This window comes from Scleropages formosus, chromosome 7 (genome assembly GCF_900964775.1).
Source record: "Scleropages formosus chromosome 7, fSclFor1.1, whole genome shotgun sequence".
Taxonomy (NCBI): domain Eukaryota; kingdom Metazoa; phylum Chordata; class Actinopteri; order Osteoglossiformes; family Osteoglossidae; genus Scleropages; species Scleropages formosus.
Genome location: NC_041812.1, coordinates 3,902,870 through 3,909,377, shown reverse-complemented (window position 1 = coordinate 3,909,377; position 6,508 = coordinate 3,902,870). Strand labels below are relative to the sequence as shown.

General features: G+C 42.8%; 1 long non-coding RNA gene across 1 annotated transcript; it reads right to left on the bottom strand.

Moving 5' to 3' along the window:
- Nucleotides 1-347: 347 nt before the first annotated feature.
- On the bottom strand, nucleotides 348-5,504 carry LOC108928004 (uncharacterized). Its single transcript, XR_001965640.2, has 3 exons — nucleotides 5,290-5,504; nucleotides 2,191-2,309; nucleotides 348-2,036 (listed from the first exon to the last, which is right to left on the bottom strand). It is a non-coding gene; the product is annotated as an uncharacterized LOC108928004 (long non-coding RNA).
- Between the last annotated feature and the right edge of the window lie 1,004 nt (nucleotides 5,505-6,508).

The following is a 6,508-nucleotide window of genomic DNA, read 5'->3' as shown; positions in this document are numbered from 1 at the left end:
GGCTGGAGTGAGGATGCGGGGTATTACCAGTTTAGAAATTTCTGTCCCTAAATCTGTCACACAATTATGTATTTGTTAGAAAAATCCAGTAAACAGCTTATGGTTTATTTATATAGCAATGGTGTAAATACGAAGATTAATTTCTGCCTCTCTGTGAAAGGGCACAGTCTTATTTGCATGATACTAAAATGATAGCATCATTCATATAACCAAATGCTGACTGCATTATTATTCTTAAGCTTTTCGTCGCCTTGATTGTTCTAGAAAGGGAAAGTTCAATAAATAATGCACAAAGACGAAAAAGGATTATACTTGAAGAGATGAAGCGGAAGATTTCGTAGCGCCAAATGGTCACCTTGCCAAGGACAGTTTGTGATGAAGACTGGCAGAATTCAGAGCCGTGGTCCACAGTCGGCCAGTTACGGTCTGCAGGTCTCACCTCACCTCGGAACCTCCAGGGTTTGTTTGAAAAAGTGAAATATTCAAATATTTTGCCTTTGCTCTCAGAAGAGTTTGTACGAAACACTGTTCCACATAGAAATCGCCATTACAAATCAGAACTCTTCAAAAATGTGATTCCTCTGAACCATCAAAGGTTTCTGTCCAGCTTCATGTTACAGGAGTTTTGTGTCACGTATGTTTTTTCCATGTGTTTTTTTTTTTTTTTTAATCGTTTTCCGTTGGCCAAATCAATGGAGCACAATAATACTTACCATCCGATTTTTTCTCATCGGCACCAAAAACGCGTTACGGATTCCTGCACCTTCTTTGGGTCCCATGACAAGCTTGACCAGATTTGCGTTATAATTTTTTTGACATCGCCATTAGACTCCATTAAACGATCATGTAGAAATGATCTGGAAACGCAGTTACATTGTCAATCATTGCAATAGCCGTCACACCAGCCCTTTTTATGAGCTCAAAGTCAACTTCACATTGAAGATGTAACGTGCCTTAGCAGTAGCCTCCGTAGAGAGTGTGAACGATTTATATTCCCAGGGCGCCAGTAAAAGGCTTTTTGGTGCACAGCTCACACTAGCCTGAGATGGTTAGGGCGGGATTCACTGCATGGAGGGACGAGACGTGAGAACTAAAAACTGTACTCTATCCTCATACACATGGATGTCAGTACACATGACATTTGATTGCAAGTTGCTGGTGTCTTGTAGGTGCAGCAGGTATAATAGCAGTTAAGGACACGGGCTTGTAATCTGAAAGTTGCTAGGTCAAGCTCCACTTCCATAATACTACAGTAGTACTCTTGAGCATGGTAATTAACCTAAAATGCTCGAGGAAATGCCGAGCTGTCTAAAAGGGCCAGATGTGGTCAGCCACAAAAAAAAAGGGCCAGCTAAATTGTTAATTTCATCCAGATTTTCCGCAAAAATGTTTGCCAGCTGTAAGCACCACAGCACAAATGGGTTATGTATGGAGCAGGACTGTGTTTTACAGCATCTGTCAGTGAGCTGGGATGAAAATTCTTCATAGAGGTAAAATGTCTGTGGTGGGTAGGCACTAATTATGGCATCTGAGCTTCAAAATGTAATTCTGTGCTGGGCTTATAAGGGAGAATCTCCACCCATGCAAACGTGAGAATGAATGAAGAAGTCGTCGAAAATGATCGTAATACTAAGATGACATGGGGAGCAAGCAGAGACAATGGGAAGATGTGAGGATCCACGGTGGAGGAGGAAGATGGATGGTGTCGTTGCTGACAGGGATCTCCTGGGATAGACACTGTTCTCTCCTGCTACTGCTGGCCCACAGCCCACTTTGCGGGCCTGTCAGATGATCCGCTGCAGGATAGTCCCCTTCCTACCCCAGGCGGAAGCAGGGTGGGTTTCCTCTGTGGTGGGGGGCTCGGGAGACTCCTTGCAGATGCGGTCTGTATTATTCATGATCCCTCCGCCTCCCTCTTGGACACGCCGGGCCTGATTCCCAGCGGCCGGGAAAGTGACCGCAATCCACTCCTCCTACCTTTCTGCCTCATGAATTATTCACCGTTGCTTTGGGCCACCAGGACCGGATGGGGGAGACTTAGGAAGAGGGGAAAAAGAGAATTTGCGTAAGTAGGAATTAGACGTGAGCAGATAGAGAATAAAGGGGCTGTGAGCAATGGGATCCATAATAAAATAATAAAACGCAGTCCGATAACACACCCCCCCACCCTAAAAATTTTTTTTTTTTTACTTTTTTGTCTCCGCTGCACATGTATTCATGTTTCCAGGCTCCTCTGGGGTTCATAAGGGGCCAAGACAGATGTATGGGCCAGTTTATCCCAGCATCCACCTGCTGAAGTATGGGGCCATCTGAAGCGGGAAATAGGAGAAGAAATAGAGTAAAGCCGTTTATCAGATGACGACAGTGTAAAAATGCCTACAAGGGCCACAAAGTAGCTGTTTATCATTTTAATACCATATGTACTGTATCGAAAAACAAAACAACATACATACTGTATTGTGATTAATGACCAAAGCTGCCCTCCTCCTATTTTTGCCAGCATTGTGAATGCGAATTGTAGAATGATTATATATGGGAAGAGTGGTGGTGGGTTATTCATCATGCGATTCATCCTCTTGGGGAAAGAGCAGGCTTTCCCCTGTGGCTTGTGTGCTGGGTTGGATGTGGCAGTCTGCGCATCTCAGTGGTGTGTGCACTAGTTCACTGAGGACATGAGATGAGCACAGTGGTGACTGCTGGGCGTGAAAATGTGGGAGGAGTCAGGAATAAGGCCCACAGCATCCCATTCATGTCATATGGTAAGGAGGCCTGTTTGAAGAATTTAATTGGGGAACAAAATGACTGTTCATCCTTCTCGGTCCGGTGGCGTCAGTAAGAATAAGTCACGTGGAATTTCTGCAGTTACTGAAGAACGAAGGAATAAACTTTGTAAAGTCGATGTTTGTAAGTACACCTTTATCGCGTAAGCGCACGTACGTAGGTAAAGGGACAAGCAACCTTCGGAGAAGCAAACTTCAGCACAGTTCAATAAAAGACAATGCCCCTGTAGTCACCACACATATTTTTGAAATTAGGATTCCATTTTTAAATTTTTTATATAATAATAATAATTAAAATTTAATTAAAACTTAGTCCGTTTTAAAATAAATTTTAAATTTAATGTTTATTTTCTTAAAATTTTTATTAATTTTGATTAAATTTATTACAATTTAATAATTTCTTTGTTAATTTCTGCTATTGTAATAAAATAAGCAAAAACAGGAAATAGTCCAGTTAGACTCCTTTTTTTTTACACTAGTCTAAGGACCGTTTTGAAATGTCATGTTGTCAAATTGCTGCCCTGTTATGTTCCAGAGCTTTCTAGCACAAGTCAATATCTATGACTTGTCCTGTTTTTTGAAGCCTTATAAATCATATCGTATTAGTTAAAAGATATTGCTGTGAGTAGCTAATGATGTTTATACCATCATTTATCATCTGCTGTTTCATGCCAATTTTGTAATTGGATAGTTGTATAATTCATTGACCGGCATCCATAGAAGCCATGTGCATACCTAGCTCTCATTTCCTTAATAGCAGGTGTCCCCCGGATCTCACTGTCTGCCCACGGATCAATCACTGACTCAGTTTCACACATTTTCCTCTTCTGAACATTCAGAAGAAAGTAGACTGTCACTGAGGTTTTCAGAATGTTGCCTTTGCCTTTTCGGTTAAAGACATGAATATGAAGGATCCTCCAAGAAATGCACTACTATGTGGTTTTTTTTTTTTTTGCTCACTTCACAGTCAGTGGAAAAAAGTAGTATTGTGATTTGGAAGATGTATGGTCATATTTGACTGACAGCTTTAAGTCTCACAGTTTTTTACAAATTGGGGTCAGATGAGACCTCACCCCCTATGTCCAGCCGGCACTTCCCTTGCTATGTGCAGCAGAATGACAATGATGCCGATGTGCCGTCAGGCCAAAACCCCAGTCGAGGGGCCTAGACTTCAACGCTACAGTCTCCGCTGACATGTCAGGGGCGGCACGTTTGACCTCTGTCAAGAGCCGTCACCCACATAATGAGTGTCTTTGGGGTCTCATCCCCACCCTGGAGCTTCTGACTATAACTATAATAACATAATCTCCTCACAGAGCTCAGATCATAAGTAAAAGTAAAAGCCTGAAAAACGTTTATATTCGCATCTGAGTCCATTGAATTCAGTTTATTTTTATCAAGCACTCAACTGAGCACATACAATGACACAGAAATTATAGAAGAAAACGCAGAGACAATACGTAAAGATAGCGGTTAGCTTATATACTGTTCCGAAGCGAGCCGAACGGCAAGTGAGGAAAAGAAAACAAAAAACCTCTTCTCCAAACAAATGGCAGACAAACAAACCTGTAGTGGTCCAAGTACCAGTGGCTCCCCACCCCTCCTGGGTATTGTAGTGTATTGAAGTGGGCTTGTGTGGGGCAAACGTGTAACAAGCAGTTCAGTTCTTTGGGGCAATGCAAAATCATCATCAACAAAGGCAGAAGCCATAATCCAGTTATCACAGGCAGCCAATCCAACGGCCATTACTGTCCAATCCCTGTTAGGGGCTTCTCAAATTACATCGAACAGATTCTGAGAAATTTAGCAAATTCACTGCTGTTTGTGGTCAGTATATAAAGTTGAGAGTCATTCAGAAAGAAGCCTGTAGGTTAACCCTCCAGGAACCTTTAGCTTCTGTGATGTCAGCAGTCTCTACAAACATACAGTGAAACCCCGTTATAACGCGATCGTTAGGGTCCGTAAAATGTCATGGCAAAAAAAACGGGGGTCGCGCTGAATCGGAGTTCAAGAAAATCAGCATTCAAACTGACCAAATGCGGAGCAAACATCCTAAATCGTCCCTATTTTCGCCCTATTTGACCCATTTTTTGTTCCTCTTGTGTTTCATATTAGTTTAGAACAGTCACTTGAAACTAACGTCAAAGTTCGGGAAGTGCGATTTGCCAGCAATGAATTGACGGCAGGCGCCGAGACAAAGAGCTGTAAGACCAAGAGGCATTTCAACCTTTCTAACCCACTCGCGCTGTAAGACGGCTTGCTAAGTTTGTGAACTTTGCCAACTTTTGAACATTTCAGTGTAGTTTCTCACATTCTGGAAAGAGTAAAAAAAGGATCCAGTGACCCATCGCGTTACATCCAAATTCGCAGTAAATCGGGGCGCGTTAAATCGGAGTTGTACTGTACTTAGTTCCTCTAATGAGAGACTCACAAGCTTCCTCTCATTCTCCTGAAGAGCCATACAGTCCCATAAAGGGCCCTGGAAGGACTAAGAAAGAAAGAATCTCACCCTTTCCTCCTCTGTTTTCCTCACACGTGTCAGTACCGCTTCACAACAGCCCAGAAGCGCGTTCTTTTTTCCAAGTTCTGAAATGGCTAGACTGTGATTTAATAAAAATTTTGGATGTAGAGGTTTTTTCGTGGGGAACGATAATATAATTTTTTGTCCTACACTTATTTTGTAGAGAAAAATGTGTTGCAACGCCTGGTTGTTCCTGCCACAAAGACTCCTCACCAGGGACTGATACGGGGGGCGGGGGGGACGACTGATGTTGCTGAGTATTTTCTTTTTTTCTGACAGCTCTGCAGATGTTTCACGTGTGGATGACAGAGTGTTAGTGACGCCCACTCTAACAACCATGGGTCGCTTCAGCTGTAGCTCATTAGAGAATAAGCACTTTCCTCTGGAATAAAGAAGAGCTGGACTGCTTCTGTAACGCGGCTGATTGTCTTGAACAACATCATCTGTCCTGCCACCCTTTAGCTTCCTCTGGGAGTGAGGAAAATAAGGAATAAAGACTACGCAGCCGGCTGCTTGTCACAGCACCAAATGGGCAACCCAGGAACAAGCAATGAAACTGGATTTGCAGCAGGTTGACTTTGAGAAGATAGTTCTCAACACAGAGGTTGCTGTGAAAGGCAGATGCTGTGATTGTTATCGCAGCTCTACCTCAGGAAGAGTCATAGATAGGGTAGGGCAGACTACGGGGCCCCTAGGCATTTGGGTTGAGAACCCCCAGGGATGACTTGTTCCAAGAATGAACGTCTCCATTTCCGATTCATTACACCGATGTGTCGGCTGCTGCGATGAAATCCATGTTCTGTTTTGATCCAGGCCTTGTGGAAACAAGATAGTAATAAACTGAACAGCGAGGGGTTGCTGGTCTTTGGGTTTCCAATGCCAAGAGAAATCATGGCCCCAGCAAATTTATGTTTACTTTGTTTCTCCCAGAATATCCCCTGCGTTAAGAGGCTTTATTCGTAATGCACTGTTTTGACTGCTAGGCTCCTGCTGATGTACAGTACACAGCAACAAGTGAGCTACATTACCATTTCAATGATATGACTAGTCTCAGTATATCCAAGCTCGTATGATAGGCTTTAATGTGTATAAACTGTAGCATGTGAAACTAGTTACTCCAAAAAAGGAGGGAAAGCAGCATCATGGTCCAGAAATGAAACCAATCACTTTTCCCAAAAGGAGTAAGAAAAATGGTCACGTAAACATG